Source organism: Schistocerca gregaria, chromosome 1, assembly GCF_023897955.1.
Source record: "Schistocerca gregaria isolate iqSchGreg1 chromosome 1, iqSchGreg1.2, whole genome shotgun sequence".
Lineage (NCBI taxonomy): Eukaryota > Metazoa > Arthropoda > Insecta > Orthoptera > Acrididae > Schistocerca > Schistocerca gregaria.
The window spans coordinates 1020097251-1020113957 of NC_064920.1; the positions used below are offsets into that span (position 1 = coordinate 1020097251).

Below are 16707 nucleotides of genomic sequence, written 5' to 3' on the forward strand. Positions count from 1 at the left end.
ACACAGCAGCCTTAGATCACATACACAAATTCGTTACGATATTGTACAACACAACTCGAATACGAGCATAAGATACACAGACAAATCCTAGGGGAGTAGTTTACGTATAATATTACTACGGTACTTAAGCGCTACTATGAAGAGAAACAGTAATTGTTGTTGCGCCAACAGCATGTTGTCTCCGACACTAGTATTTTCTTCAAAAACGTCTTCAGCAATAACCTAATGTTAGATATTTCTGTGGCATCTTACCTCCTTCTCACATGACTGGTCTCCAGATATTGGATGTTCAGTTCCATATGAAGGAACCTGAAAAAAATAACAATATTTTTAAAACTTCATCATGGAACCTAAGTTAGAAATATCCATTATGGATATTTTAGAACGAGTGACTGTTAACTGGACGTAAGTAAGATACATAAAAGTTCAACCAGTCAGTTTTTGAATAAATATGTTGTATTCCATAAACCGGTTTTCGGACCGTTTAGGTTCATCTTCATATTGTTTCCGGAGGTTACATATTTATTTCTAGCATAATTATGGGAGCTGACTCTGTGACAAGAAGATGGAACACGCGTTAATGGAACGCCATGACTATTGTTTATCTGTCTATACGGATATAAATTTAGTTTTTTACTTACTTTTTCAATATGGGCACCTTTTTTCCATTAGTGTCCTTTTCTCTGCATCGATTTTGATGGCCATTTGGTATATCACTTCGAAGAATGTGAATTTCAAAGAAGGGGAGATCGTTTTGTACTATCGTAATATTTTACTTGTAACCGAGAAACCAAATACCATTTTTCAATGATTTAGCTTTAAAAATACTACATTAGTTCATTAATAGTGATTTATTTCCAGAAAGAAGATCCTTCACTGTTTTATCCCTACTGGGTCTATATTCCATGAAGTGATTAAACATGTGTTTCTTCGTTTATGACCCAGAAACCAAACACCAATTTCAGGTGTAGCTTCAAAAGTGCCTTAATAGAGATACATTTTTTTAAAAACAGTTCATCCCCTATTTCACTTCCTTAGGAGTGTAATATTGAAAAGTCCATTCTTAAACGGCGACTACACTATAAGGTCAATACCCTCTCCAGATTTCAAGTTTGTGCTCTTAGTGGTTTGGGCTCGGAGATGATGAAGCAGTGAGTCAATCTGTTGGGACACTGACTTTGATATATAGAGACTGTTATTATAATGGCCAACGGTCTTCTCTAGTTGGTAACATCGGCACCGCCCAATTACAGAAGTTAAACACCGTCGCGTCTGGTTTTTACTTGGCTGTGTGATCGTCTGATGAGAACCGGCTGCTGTTGGCTGAGAGACAGGTAAGTCCTCCAAATGGCACCCAGTTAAAAAATTGGCAGCAGACCGCTTGTATAAGATATTTCTTTTATAATGATTGTAGGTAAGTAAATAACCATGTATGGTTCAGGACTTGTTGCAAATATTCTCAGGTGGCATGATATCAGTGAGTGGCCTGTCAATTTAAACTGATGTTGTCACTAGTCGATTCACGGTCCATCATGGGATATCTCTCTCGTATCACATACAAATTGTTGCTGTCATTTTTCAGTTGCATACGCAGAAATGTTTAACATGTCTATCAATTTTCAGGTATTTTTATAGAAAATTTCGTAAAGTATAACTACTTATTCACGTCCTTTGTTCAAATGTAGCAAAGAATTTACACATTTCCACAGTGTTTGACTTTTTTTGTATTTCTGTGCTGCTTTTCCAGTGGAAATAGAAATAATTTGTAAATTACGGATTTAATAAGTTTTGTTATTGTACTAAAAAGTAACACAAATTACCTATTGTTATTATTTCCACTCATTTAAATAGGCAGCAGATTTTATTGAAAGTATAACTAGGAAATAGGTTCAGTTCTTTCTTATATTAAGGTCTTAGTAAGTATCTTAAACTGTAATGAATTGTTCCTTCTTTTAATATTTAGTTTCAGAAATCTAGATCTAGATAGAAATTATTTCCACATTCATTAGATTATATCTTTCAAAAATGACTAACAATATTTATTTGCGTGAACAATCTTTCGTGGATTAAGCACATCTGAAGGTGGTTCTGTTTCCCAAAATCGGCAACGAGAATAATTTTTCTACATCTAAGCGACCGTTGACGCAATAAACTTTTATAACTTAGTTTAGTTCCTTAAACGAAAAATGATTCTTTATCTCAGTACTGAATGGAAAAATGACCATGCGCGCAGCAAATGTCTTTGAGTTAACGTGCTTCAGTAACAATCGAGAGTGGGCTTCTCAATGAAATTTATGACACATTCTTAGTACCAAAGAATAGTATCCACATCCGAAATGTTACAGAGAGTGGATAGGCAGCGAAATGTGCAGTCTTAGTGCTGCGATACTATCAAATAGTAAAAATAAAAGTATTACTTATTCTAAATGGAAACTGGTTCCTGAGTAATATTGACTAAATTCAGGAAGAAATATGGAAGGAAGGCAGAAATCTGTTGATCTCACAAGATATAGTTTTGCCAAGTCCATGACTGAAATATAAAAATCAGAACATTTAATGGTAGAATTACAAGTTTGGACTTTCCATTGTGTAACAGCGTCTAGGTGTCAGAGAAATATCACTCAGACTAGTGGAAGAAAAAAAACACGACTTAAACTGAGTGTTGGTAAACGGTATTTTGTGCGCTAATTCCAGAGGCGGGGAGGAGATGAAAAGATAGCAGATACTGCGGCTTGGCTCGCCCGTGGCGACGTTTCGCACGCCCGGCGCTCCATTATCTTCAGCAGGCCCCCACCCGCTGTGTGTAATCCGAGACGTTAGCCGCGGGCGAAGAACCGCGCCCCAACTTGCCAGGGTCAGGCTCGCCATAAACTGTCGGATCCGCCTCCGTTTGCTGCGGACTTTCGGGAGCCGAGGCTTCCGACGAAGTTTTCGCGGAGGCTCAAAGATAAACAGAACGCTGCGAGCGAAGGAAAGGTCTCGGTGCGTGAGGTCGTCCTGCCGACGCGACCAGCTCTAAGCCGATATCGCCTCATGGCAGGTTCTGTTAAAGGGCGAAGAGCGGTGACATTTCAAGACAAGGCAAACAGTGGTGTTGAGTCGCTGACAAAAGCTCGTAACATTTTGAAATAAGTTTACTTTTCGTCCCATCACCTTATGATTAGACCGAAACCACAACATCACTTACAATGAACACCGATGAAAAAATGAAAGTTTTCATTGCTCTTAGTTGTGTGATTTCCTAGGTGTTACAAGAATAAGGGATTTATTTTGCTCACGCGGCGTAAGGAAAGAAATAGAAGAAGTATTGTTTGTCATCAGCTTATGACCGATTTCCTACGGTCCGGCATGACTTTCCCTTCTCTGTAACCTACTCCTCTCAGTGTAGCACACTGAACGTCCTCAATTGTATCCAGGCGAATTTCCTAAAACTTGCACTGAATATATTGTGGAAATGGAGACTGCTATTGATGTGCGGTTTTCACAGAGTGTAATCGTATTCAGGGGTTCGTTTTGTTTGCAACAAACAGATTGTAATACTACTTAGAAAGTGTATTTTTTGCGCAGACTTGCATTTTTAATGGAACGACGCCTACTGACTTTAACAGACTAACAGTAGTGTAAATTAGAATGTCGGTGGTGGTTGTTGCGCGGTTCTAGTAAGAGTTGTTTACTAGAAATAGTATCTTGATCAGTTTCCACAGCGACATTTGTTCGTGTCTTTCCATCCGAGCAGTTGCTACAGTTGCTAGGTAAGACGTTGTTATGTTTGGCAACAGTGTTGTATGTGTTCCTTGATTACACCGTGACTTGAAAATCAGTTAGTATGTGACAGCCCAAGCAAGGAGTCGTGAATGCACGACGGAATTTATCAACGCAGAAAGGGCCAATACGCTCGTGGTGTATGGAGAATGTAAAAAGAATGCAGTTCGATCTTGAAACATATATGCGGCAACACGTCCCAAGAGACGTGAATCATCTCAGCAATTATTTATCAACCTCTTCATCCAGATATGTGAAAGTGGTAGTGTAACACCTACACAGGGTAACAAAGGGAAACAAGCCGACAAATCGTAAATACTGACAGCATCTTCTGCTATTCTTAATGGTTGTTTCTACTGATATGACAAGCCCTTCGTTCTAGGGGCCTTAATTTTTTCATATGGACGCACGGATCGTTGCCTATTAAAGTCGTCTGGAGACAGCTTTTATTGGGTGAACTGCTAATGTAAAGTTTCTTTGTCCAGGAGAAGACGGCATCAAATCCGTCGAAACCGTGGTCAACATTATTTGAAAACCACCGTTTATTCAGCATAAAAGACTATTTTTGACTGATTTACGAAAAAGCAAGATCCATCTTTCACTATAACCACTCCGATGAATGATGACTTCGAGATGAGCTAACTCAGCCGACAAACTCTCAATGTCGGAGACTACATGCGCCCTGTGAACCAAGGTACGAAGTACACCCTCAAGTTGGGCCGGAAGGTGACAACTATGACTCTGCAGGTACACGGCGGTATGAGTAGGCATCCCATAAACGGCATATCCCAAGGTACCATCAGCCTTCCTCCTGACCAACAAATCAAGAAATAGTAGTCAGATATCCGTTTTCACGTACCTCGTGAAACAAACCTTCGTGTGGATTGAATTTAGGTCTTCTAAAAACTCAAATCCTCACTGCCTTTAGGGAAAACAACAAAATATTTCATCTATACACCTGAAAAACACGCAGGTTTCAAAGTCGGTGACTCCAAGTCACATTTTTCGAAGTCTTCTGTAGACAAAATGTCAATAATAGGTACCACTCGCAACTCCATCTGTCTGCTCGTAGCACTGGTCGTTGAATAAAAAGCGAGTAGAAGTTATCTTTGCTTCGTGATAGCGCTAGCGTTAATAGTGAGAGTTGTCTTTCCAGGGTTTCTCTGAAAAATAAGATTTTAAAGTCCCTTACACAGCACTTCCTCGATGCAGTAATGCATTGGAAGTGGCGGGGCGCGTTCCAGTCGAAATATCGGCGGTTGTCGACGACGCCACCCGGCTGTATTTCCGTAAATTATTTTAACTAATTATACGCCGGAAGAAACTCAGGTCTCACAACTTCTGTGAGTTTGGAAAGCAGGAGATGAGGCACTGCCGGAAATAGAGCTGTGAGGGTAAGCTGTGAAACGTGCTTTACTAGCTCAGTTGGTAGAGCAGTTCCCCACGAATGACAAGGTTCTTCGGGCTCGAATCCCGGTCCGGAAAAATGTTATAATCTGCCACGAAGTTTCATACCAGCACGCACACCGCTGCAGGCTAGAAAAATTCAGTTATAAATGGATTTTTTTTTTTTTGGTCATCAGTCTACTGACTGGTTTGATGCGGCCCGCCACGAATTCCTTTCCTGTGCTAACCTCTTCATCTCAGAGCAGCACTTGCAACCTACGTCCTCAATTATTTGCTTGACGTATTCCAATCTCTGTCTTCCTCTACAGTTTTTGCCCTCTACAGCTCCCTCTAGTACCATGGAAGTCATTCCCTCATGTCTTAGAAGATGTCCTATCATCCTGTACCTTCTCCTTAATTAGTGGATATTGGATGATATTTCGGGATTGCAGTCGCTCGTCGTAAACTTCGCTCCACTGGACACTTTCTGGTCATCTTCAGATGAGTCTGCGAAGACTGAGAGTATTGCCACACATGTATAAAGAGTCACGGTGACAGAAGGACCATACCGCCGGCCACAGCGCTCTCCCTGGTATAACTGCAAAGGTCACCTGTCTTCAGCGTAGCTCCTAGCCGCAATTATCGGAATATTCTGTCGTCATCGTCTGGAGCAAATCTCAGAGATGATGGGATTCGATACATTATCCAACTGATAGTCGCTGTCGCGGTTCATTAGGGTTTCACAATGTGTATTCCAATAGGTTATTTTGTAATGCAGTCATAAAAAGATGTTGTTGTGGCCAAAATTAGTGTTTTGTCATAGATCATTCAATGTCCGTTAGAGATACACTTTTCCACAATTGAAGACTTGCTGGACTACAGAAGGCGAGTGCAAGGTCTATGTTCTGTGCACCGTGCTTTCACTGTGTTTCTCGTTTGTCCTGTATAGGCCGTAGCAAACTGCCCAGATATTTTGTGTGTTCCCGCCTTCCGCAATAACAACTTATCCTTCCTTGATCCCAGCAAGTCAGAAATCTTAGTTGTTTTTCAGAAAATCACTTTCACCTGACGACCCCCAGAAATGATTTAGCAAAAATTGTTGCTTTCTTGAACAGACCACAGCAAATGTCCATATCACATACGGGACTCAGCCGATTTTTCAACAAACTGGGGGATCTCCACAAGTACGGATCTTTAATGAGTTTTGATGTAGTATCTCTTTTTACAGAGATACCTGTTGCTGATTCATTGGCACTAACCGGTAAACAGTTTCAGGGGTGCTTTGTTTCACCACGTTCTTTCATCAATCTATTTTACACCTCTGGTGATCGTCGAGGGGACACTGAATAGTGCACGGTACATCCAAACCGTCATCGAACCCATCGTTCTACCATTCCTAGACCGGCAAGGGAACTTGCTCTTCCAACAGGACAATGCACGTCCGCATGTATCCCGTGCCACCCAACGTGCTCTGGAAGGTGTAAGTCAACTACCCTGGCCAGCAAGATCTCCGGATCTGTCCCCCACTGAGCATGTTTGGGACTGGATGAAGCGTTGTCTCACGCGGTCTGCACGTCCAGCACGAACGCTGGTCCAACTGAGGCGCCAGGTGGAAATGGCATGGCAAGCCGTTCCACAGGCCTACATCCAGCATCTCTACGATCGTCTCCATGGGAGAATAGCAGCCTGCATTGCTGCGAAAGGTGGTTATACACTGTACTAGTGCCGACAATGTGCATGCTCTGTTGCTTGTGTCTATGTGCCTGTGGTTCTGTCAGTGTGATCATGTGATGTATCTGACCCCAGGAATGTGTCAATAAAGTTTCCCCTTCCTGGGACAATGAATTCACGGTGTTCTTATTTCAATTTCCAGGAGTGTATGTTTAATCAAGAATGATTTAAACAGACTGACGCAGTCGCTATAGGCAGCCTCTTGCCTCCCTAGGTAGCTAAGTTTTGTATGGAGAAGTTTTAGGAAAGAACGCTTGAATCGACAGTTCTTCAACCAACTGTTGTTTGGAAGTACGTGGATGATACTTTCATAGCGTGACCCCACGGAGAATATAAGTTATTAAATTTTTTATCTAATATTAACTCTGTTCATAGCATTGATTTTAATATGGAATTAGAGAAAGATGGCTGTTTCCCATTCCTGAATGTTTTGATTAGAGAGAAGAGTAGTGGCTCTCTGGGGATTTTGCCTATCCTAAGCCCACACAAACTGATTTACACATACGCTCTTCAAGTTGCTTTCACCCATTCCAAACCATGGGTGTACTTACAACCCTTGTACACAGGATCCGTACAGTGTCGGACGCAAATAGTTAGCCTAAAGAGATTGCAGATTTAATGACAGTTTTCAGAGACAATGGATGCTCTACCCGGCAATTTATAGGGGCATTCTCAGCTAAAACTAAGAACGGGGAAGTTTATGAAGAGGAGAATGCGCCAGCAAAGTCCATAGGTTTTGTTCCTTTAGTTTGTAAATATTTCCTTCAATATAGCAAGAATGTTATCAATTTTCAAGTGCAAGTGGCCCTTGAGGCATGCGCAGCAACACTCGCAGCGCGCTATGTGAGGCAAAGCGGTGAACATTGTTTAAAAGATGACAACCCCCTTTTCATTATTTTTTCCAAATAATTTGCGCGACCAGCGTAAGATGTTCCTAGTGGGTGCTCGGTGTGGGTGTGCGCCGGCACGTTCGCATGTCTGCGTGGTCGCTGCTGACGGAGCTGCAGGGCCACGAACTATCCCTTATGATTCTGGAAGACCGCTGTAGCTTGGTTAACCGTGTTAGAGGCACGCGGAAGGGGCCACAGCGCTTCGTGGTACCGCAGATGATATTGAGCGCCCAGCCCCGCGCCACGGCGTTCCTAATTAGTGTTGCTGGAGCTGTCGGCCAATCTAATTACGGTCGCTGATCCATCACGGCGATACTTTCTACTGAAATATGCCGGCGCGGGCGGCGCCATTAACCAAGTTGTTAATTCCATTTTCCGCAGTCTTTCACGGTGGAGCCCGTTCTTTATTCTCTTAATTGCACCGTCATTTCCGTAGTTCTTTGTAACGCAGATGAAAGTAACTTGAAGCAAGGGGCTGGAAGCTGTGGGTGATGTGTTTCGCTTTTGAGAAATGAGCTCTGCAGACGGCCATCAGGGGTAATTCTATGCCGTCTCACAATTGTGGAAGTAAGTGGCCAGCCCGTCCTCAGTACAGCATAGTTTTACTGGGTAAACCTCGACTCCACCCAAAAAGTTTCTGAAGTTGTTTAAGGATAGAATGTCAGTATAACGCGCCAGTGATTCTCGTGGGATCGTTGTAAATTACATGACATACTCCGATTCATCTTTATATCTATTGCTCTCACAATACTTGCACCACAGTGGAAATGTCTATGATACGATCTGTGTTTCTTTTTTTGACAACATTAATGTCCACTGTATTCTTCGTCCTTAAGTTGTGCCTCGGTCAGTTCTTCCATAAAGGTTTGATGCTGGGGAACACGCTATAGTGATTGATACATGAGCACTTTCGCACTTTGACAGAATCTTATGAATGAGCTAAAATAAAACTGTTTCATGCTGAAATTATACATTAACAATGAAAAACACAAAAATAAATAAAAAGCAGATTTTAATTTTTTTCTTATATTTTTTAAAAGTAATTTGTGTGGCCGTATTGTCTGTAGTTGCTCTACAATTCCTGAGAGTATTCTCGTTCCGTCGATATAAATACAGGAAAATGCATGGTTTTCCCACCAGTCGCGTTTCGCTCTATTGAGTTAGCGCATCATCAGCGGTCTTTAATTAAAGGTATTACTTATGTTTGGCATGTAACGCCTATAATCTCAAAAACCAAAAGCCCTAAGCACCATAAACACTATGTGCAGTAGATACTGCTCAGTTCATTGCCAGCATCACACGTATTGCCATCGAATGAGGTGGAGCGCACCACTAGAAAAGACACTGAGAAAACAGTTTGAGGCGGCAGATGCTACCACGTCCGTATCGGTGGCTGCGCGCTCAGCGCGGCGAATTACCAGCCGAAGGGGCCCTGTTTCGAAAGGAATCAATATTATCATCATATGTGCTTTTATACCGAGTGCCTACATGTGTTTAAATCTGGCCAGAAAACAGAGTTTATCACAACGAGAATTATGAAAAGAGCCTCAGGAAGAGGTAATACTTAATCTACGACTTCACACTGTACTCGTTACAGATAACACAAAAATAAGCAACTGACTCGTTTTCCGACATCAAACTCCACAAGGAGAGAAATGATATGCTTCCTGGTTAACAGAAAAGAGAATTCCTTTCTAGAAAGACTGAAGCTTCTTAAGGATAAAAGAAATAAAAAACTACAGGTCGCATCATTTAAAAATGGACAGAGTTTTAATTGTACATGGCCATACCTTTTCCATTCGCTTGTGCGATAATCTTCACAAGATATCCTGCGAATTATGAATAAAAGGGCAACAGGCACATTCCATATTCTGAGATTCACGGGAAGTGTATGATATGGTGATCCACTGCAGACTGTTAACGAAGGTCCGAGGATGTTCCCAGATATGTGAGTGGCTCGAAAACATTTTATGTAATAGAACCCATGTTGTCCTGCCCGTAAAATGTTCGCCAGCTACACGTGCATCATATGAAGTTTCGAAGTTGCAACCAGATTAGACCAACTTCTTGTCACGATATTCGTTTTGCGAAACAGTCATCTGAGCAAAGCTGAACAGTTGTCAGCCGAAACATCATGACAAGGAGTTGACGCTGTCCATCTGCAGTCCCGAAACTTCGTGGAATACTCTTTACGTGGGGAAAATCTCGAGAAACAAGACATTGGTAACGTGAGGAGTGAGCAAGGGAAGTATGTTAGGAGCACACTTTCTCTCAACATACATAAATGATCTGCTGGACTGCGTGCGCAGTAATCGGTGACTGTTTGCTGGTTATAATATAATAAAATAATGGAATAGACGATAATAAAATGTTGAAATGCGTGGCTTTTTAAAATGTATTGAATTCTGAGTTTAATTTTTCGGCATGAATGACAAGCACAATAAGCTGAGCTTTGCCTGGAAATAAGTTCGTATTAGTTTATATTATTTTGCAGGGCGAAGTAGTTTCTTTCTCCACTGTAGATTTGTGCTTACCATTCTTTATAACGCTACGTTTGGTCGCCGTGTTCACCTTTGAACTCTTCACCGTGTTCCCATAAAGCTTATCGGATCTTCGTAGTTTTCCAAAGTACACAGGTGGGCTTCAGTTCCTGTAATTATTGTACTATTTGAAATAACAACTCCCACGACATTTCTGTTAATAAAACAATACTGTATTTTTCGAAACGGTGCACATATGAAATACATACTCCTCACTTATTCCTAGCGACCCCACAATGGCGTTCTACAATTACTCGCTAAAAATAGCGTGCTTCTCACTCGTTCACAAGGTGATTGCGAATCCTTCCGTCCTCCTGCTGTACCAGATAAAATACTCTGTTTTTTAACAACTGAAAGATATCGCCGTTGACTGCCTGTAGAAGAATACAAGATTGCATAGAAAAATTTATGTTTAATGTGATGAATTACTGGCTGCTCTAAATTAAAGAAAAAAGCCAGTTAATGCAGATGAGTAGTACTAATAACCATATAATGTTGATATAAAGTTTTAGTGGTGTGCGAATAAATATCTATCCGTAAGCTGGAAAGCGATATGAAATGGAAAGACCACCAAAGGATGATAGTAGGGATGGTCAACTTCAATCTATTATAGCTTATCTACACTCCTGGAAATAGAAAAAGGAACACATTGACACCGGTGTGTCAGACCCATCATACTTGCTCCGGACACTGCGAGAGGGCTGTACAAGCAATAATCACACGCACGGCACAGCAAACACACCAGGAACCCTCGGTGTTGGCCGTCGAATGGCGCTAGGTGCGCAGCATTTGTGCACCGCCGCCATCAGTGTAAGCCAGTTTGCCGTGGCATACGGAGCTCCATCGCAGTCTTTAACACTGGTAGCATGCCGCGACAGCGTGGACGTGAGGGCGTATAGTGGGCATGCGGGAGGCCGGGTGGACGTACCGCCGAATTGCTCAACACGTGGGGCGTGAGGTCTCCACAGTACATCGATGTTGTCGCCAGTGGTCGGCGGAAGGTGCAAGTGCCCGTCGACCTGGAACCGGACCGCAGCGACGCACGGATGCACGCCAAGACCGTAGGATCCTACGCAGTGCCGTAGGGGACCGCACCGCCACTTCCCAGTAAATTAGGGACACTGTTGCTCCTGGGGTATCGGCGAGGACCATTCGCAACCGTCTCCATGAAGCTGGGCTACGCTCCCGCACACCGTTAGGCCGTCTTCCGCTCACGCTCCAACATCGTGCAGCCCGCCTCCAGTGGTGTCGCGACAGGCGTGAATGGAGGGACGAATGGAGACGTGTCGTCTTCAGCGATGAGAGTCGCTTCTGCCTTGGTGCCAATGATGGTCGTATGCGTGTTTGGCACCGTGCAGGTGAGCGCCACAATCAGGACTGCATACGACCGAGGCACACAGGGCCAAAATCCGGCATCATGGGGTGGGGAGCGATCTACTACACTGGCCGTACACCTCTGGTGATCGTCGAGGGGACACTGAATAGTGCACGGTACATCCAAACCGTCATCGAACCCATCGTTCTACCATTCCTAGACCGGCAAGGGAACTTGCTGTTCCAACAGGACAATGCACCTCCGCATGTATCCCGTGCCATCCAACGTGCTCCAGAAGGTGTAAGTCAACTACCCTGGCCAGCAAGATCTCCGGATCTGTCCCCCATTGAGCATGTTTGGGACTGGATGAAGCGTCGTCTCACGCGGTCTGCACGTCCAGCACGAACGCTGGTCCAACTGAGGCGCCAGGTGGAAATGGCATGGCAAGCCGTTCCACAGGACTACATCCAGCAGCTCTCGATCGTCTCCATGGGAGAGTAGCAGCCTGCATTGCTGCGAAAGGTGGATATACGCTGTACTAGTGCCGACGTTGTGCATGCTCTGTTGCCTGTGTCTATGTACCTGCGGTTCTGTCAGTGTGATCATGTGATGTATCTGACCCCAGGAATGTGTCAATAAAGTTTCCCCTTCCTGGGACAATTCTTATTTCAATTTCCAGGAGTGTATAAAGGATACCACATATAGAACACTAATGCGACCGATCTTGAGTACTCCTCCAGGATCTGAGGTCCCCATTAGATCGTCAGCGGTGGCGGGACTCGTACCAGGGCTATCTTTGGTTAGGCACTATCGATTCCCTCTGGCAGAAGTTTGTCTTTGGAGCCTGGGCCGGCTGAGGGTATAGCGGACAGTACGGAGTGGAAAGACAACGTAGGGCACGGCACGCGGAAGTGCGCGAATTAGCGAGACAATGGAGAGACGACAGCGAGCACGGTGTGTCTGAGTACGGGCGGCAGTTAGCGCTTGATCGTACTGTGTCAGTAACAGCGGTCCGGCGCTGAATGGCGTTTCTTAAGGAAATTATTATCTGATTTATGATTGTAATTCTCTTAATGATTTATCTATGATGCAAATTAATATGTTGACATGAAATGGCGACTGCATGGATCAAGTCCTTCCACTCCCGTTATATAAGGTTAAGGAAATCGCAGTTCAAAATAGAAATAACGTACCAGATCGGAATAAAGAAAGACGTAGCACCGTCAAAACAGGATAAGAGAAGTTAGTGCTCGTAAAGTGGAATATAGACAATGTTTTCCTCTCGATCAATTTGCTAGTTAAACCGGAAAACCAATGATTAGTGGTGCTTCAGTGTTTCCTCTGCCATGCCTCATACGGTGCCTTGAGGTGTATGTATGTAGATGTAGACGTGAAATATCGCAAGTACATCATATTGTTAACAGAAATCGAGCCGAAGCTAGCAGCGCAGGTCGTCAACAAAAGGATAGACAGCGAGTGTATTGTAAGCGACTGAATTCGGGACTAATTTTCTCTTCTCACAATTTAGACGCAAACAAAGTAGTGTTCCATCGGAAATGATGACTGTAAACTAGGATGCCATGCCACCATGACATGGCGAAAAATGTCGTGAATGTTGTGCTCACTGCCTGCTGCAAGCCTGTGACGCCACCGGTTGTTGCAGTGGCTAAATAGTCAAAGTTGCTGGCCGCAACAGCTTTGCCATTTAGAAGCTGAATCTATGGGAGGGAAACTGGAGTTACAATTGGCCAAGCTATAAATTACAGTGCACAACTATCAACGAATGAATGCTGGGTAAGGTTTCTGAACTACTACCACTGCATTTATACGAAAATTATTAAAGTGTCTTTGTGTATTTTTTAAAGGGATCTGTATGCAAATGACCTAATAACTTGTGATACAGACTTCTCACCTGTGGCTTCAGGGCAGTGGACAGGCGACAGAGACAGCAGCACGGGCAGACATGGAATACTTTGTTTCTGTGTTTCTGGTAGCATACAAACGCTGCGCCCCCTGTGAGCAGGCCGCCCGGCGCGCACAGCGGGCCGGCGCGCTATTGGCTGCTTATTTGCGCCCTTAACGGCTCGGCAGTTATTCCGGCCGTGTTTCGCCGGTGCCGCCCTGCCACCCCACGCGCCTAGAATGACAAAGTGGCAGCTGGCGTTATTGCCGCGCACCGCCCGTCGCGAACCACTCTCTTTCTCTGCCCACCAGCAGCTCGTGTAGATGGAAAAGATGGGGCGGTAAGAGAGGTTGGGGGCAGAAAGATAAGAAATTCACTCCCTTTCACTTCAGTCAACGTTAACAATTCAGACGAATAGACTGCTGATCATCCTTGTTAAAATCTTCGCTGACTTTCGGTCCGTCACGTTCTTCACGAGATTTCGGCAGGAATCTCTGAGTCTTGGTCAAGATGTGTCATTCTTATGGCTGTGTTTTGTCATCAGTCTTCTGTCTGATTTGTTGTGGCCGTCGTGACTTCATCTCCTGTATAATATTCTATATCTCGGAAGTTCATCCGACGTCCTTCATTATTTATTAGTTGAATTCCTATCCCATTTTTGCCGTGTACATCTTGGAAGTCAAACTGTGATGCCGTAAGGCACATCTTATCATCTTGTAACCAAACGTTGCTTATTAGCTTTGGTATAGACTACACTATTGGGGTTTAGAGTCCATTGCCTAGTACAGACCAAACAACGACAAGTAGTCAAGCTGAGTTGACGAGGGAATGGGAGATATGTTCCAGAAATCCCAAACTGCCACTAAACCTGGAGAGTGATACCATTCAAAGGCAACAATTTAAATGTAGATAACCCTCTTGGAGACTTAGCAAGAAGCTCATTTCTGAAGGATTCCGGCTAGAAACAACATGACAGGCTGAGCTGTTCGCAGCCATTCTTGACTCTGAAAGTCACTTTGTCGATCCTCCACCAGTCCCACATGGATTCCAACTACCAGGCGATTGTCGATCACCCTAAATCACATACGCACCAAGCACTGACTTGACTCATAAGTGGCGAATCACTGAAAGTGCAAAGTGTGACTGCTGACACGCCACATAGTCACAGAATGTCTTCTAAAGCCTTATTCCGGAAATCTGTCCAGCGTAGATGATGTCTTCGAGGATGCAGTTTCCTGGATGGAAACACGAGTTGTCCACCTACAACGCATTCTGTGCAAATGGTTAAAGAACTTTCCTATCTACAAACTGGTCCAGAAAAATGTAGACACTCTTTGACAGTCAATATCTTTGGAGCAAAATGACCAATTGTTGCAATTTGGTACTTTAACGTATTCCATTGTTTACTCAACGATTCTTGGCGCGTGTTTTCCAGAAAATGACTGTGCAGCAATTTATGAAGTAAGATTATCGTTTGCGAAACACAAGGCCGTATTGAAGCGTTTCTGGAAGTACTGGGAATAAGAAAACATGATGGATGTAAAACAGCACTGATGTAACGTGTACGGAACTCAAGTCACCATCATGTACAACAATTTATCGGTTTATGTCCCAAGCCGAAAGTACTGTTCAGTATGTCCATAAGAAAAGGTGTGGTCAACCTAAAACATCAACAACTCCAACTTCCAACGCTGCTGCCTCAAAAATCTGTGAAGGCTGCGAAGTGGAAAGTGTACAGTCCAAGACCGTTGCACGCTGTGAATGACGATGACCCAGATCCAGGGATGATCCAGTACTAGGAGTGGTTGGAAAGCTTGCTTTCCGAAGATAAACGTTTTGCAAGGATTGTTATCTGGTCTGACGAGGCGCGATTCAAACTGAAGGGTACCGTAAGCAGCCGCAACTGCGTGTACGGATCTCCTGAAAATCCTCACGTTCACGTGGATAAAGACATTAATTTTACTGGTGTGTTAATGCGTCGTGTGGTTTGTAGTTAGGTCAACAGTGCAGAGCCACTGATATTGTTTGGCTACTAATTGGGGTCTCTTTGAATATATAAAATATGAGTATATAAAACAACCTCCCTCTCCCCCTCCCTCTCCCCTCTCCAAGGTGCAAGAACTGTTGCGGTATGTCAATTTGTTCCAGTTGTACCGTCTAAATTTTCAGCCCCCTCTATATTCTGTTTCCAACAGAAACTTCTTTCTTATATTTGTAATTCATCCAAGTGTTATTTGCATTTATTCTATTCACGTGGTTGATACTGTCTTATCAACTTAATCTTAGACTTATCTAATCAACTATGAATCTGATTTATTTTATCCGTAGTCTATGTACGACACGAATTCTTTACAGATGAATGGAAAAACTAGTAGAAGCCGACCTCGGGGAAGATCAGTTTGGTTTCCGTAGAAATACTGGAACACGTGAGGCAATACTGACCTTACGACTTATCTTAGAAGAAAGATTAAGGAAAGGCAAACCTACGTTTCTAGCATTTGTAGACTTAGAGGAAGCTTTTGACAGTGTTGATTGGAATACCCCCTTTCAAATTGTAAAGGTGGCAGGGGTAAAATACAGGGAGCGAAAGGCTATTTACAATTTGTACAGAAACCAGATGGCAGTTATAAGAGTCGAGGGGCATGAAAGGGAAGCAGTGGTGTGGAAGGGCGTGAGACAGGGTTGTAGCCTCTCACCGATGTTATTCAATCTGTATATTGAGCAAACAATAAAGGAAACAAAAGAAAAATTCGGAGTAGGTATTAAAATCCACGGAGAAGAAATAAAAACTTTGAGGTTCGCCGATGACATTGTAATTCTGTCAGAGACAGCAAAGAACTTGGAAGAGCAGTTGAATGGAATGGACAGTGTCTTGAGAGGAGTATATAAGATGAATATCAACAAAAGCAAAATGAGGATAATGGAATGTAGTCGAATTAAGTCGGGTGATGCTGATGGAATTAGATTAGGAAATGAGCCGCTGAAAGTTGTAAAGGAGTTTTGCTATTTGGGGAGCAAAATAATTGATGATGGTCGAAGTAGAGAGGATATAAAATGTAGACTGGCAATGGCAAGGAAAGCGTTTCTGAAGAAGAGAAATTTGTTAACATCGAGTATAGATTTAAGTGTCAGGAGGTCTTTTCTGAAAGTATTTGTATGGAGTGTAGCCATGTATGGAAG

General features: G+C 43.2%; 1 long non-coding RNA gene across 1 annotated transcript in view; it reads right to left on the reverse strand.

Annotated features, from left to right (window-relative positions):
- Positions 1 to 251: 251 nt before the first annotated feature.
- Positions 252 to 16707, reverse strand: part of LOC126312899 (uncharacterized) — a 779944-nt gene continuing 763488 nt past the window's right edge. The window contains exon 3 of the long non-coding RNA XR_007554860.1: positions 252 to 309. This is a non-coding gene — a long non-coding RNA (uncharacterized LOC126312899). The remainder of the gene's footprint in view (positions 310 to 16707) is intronic.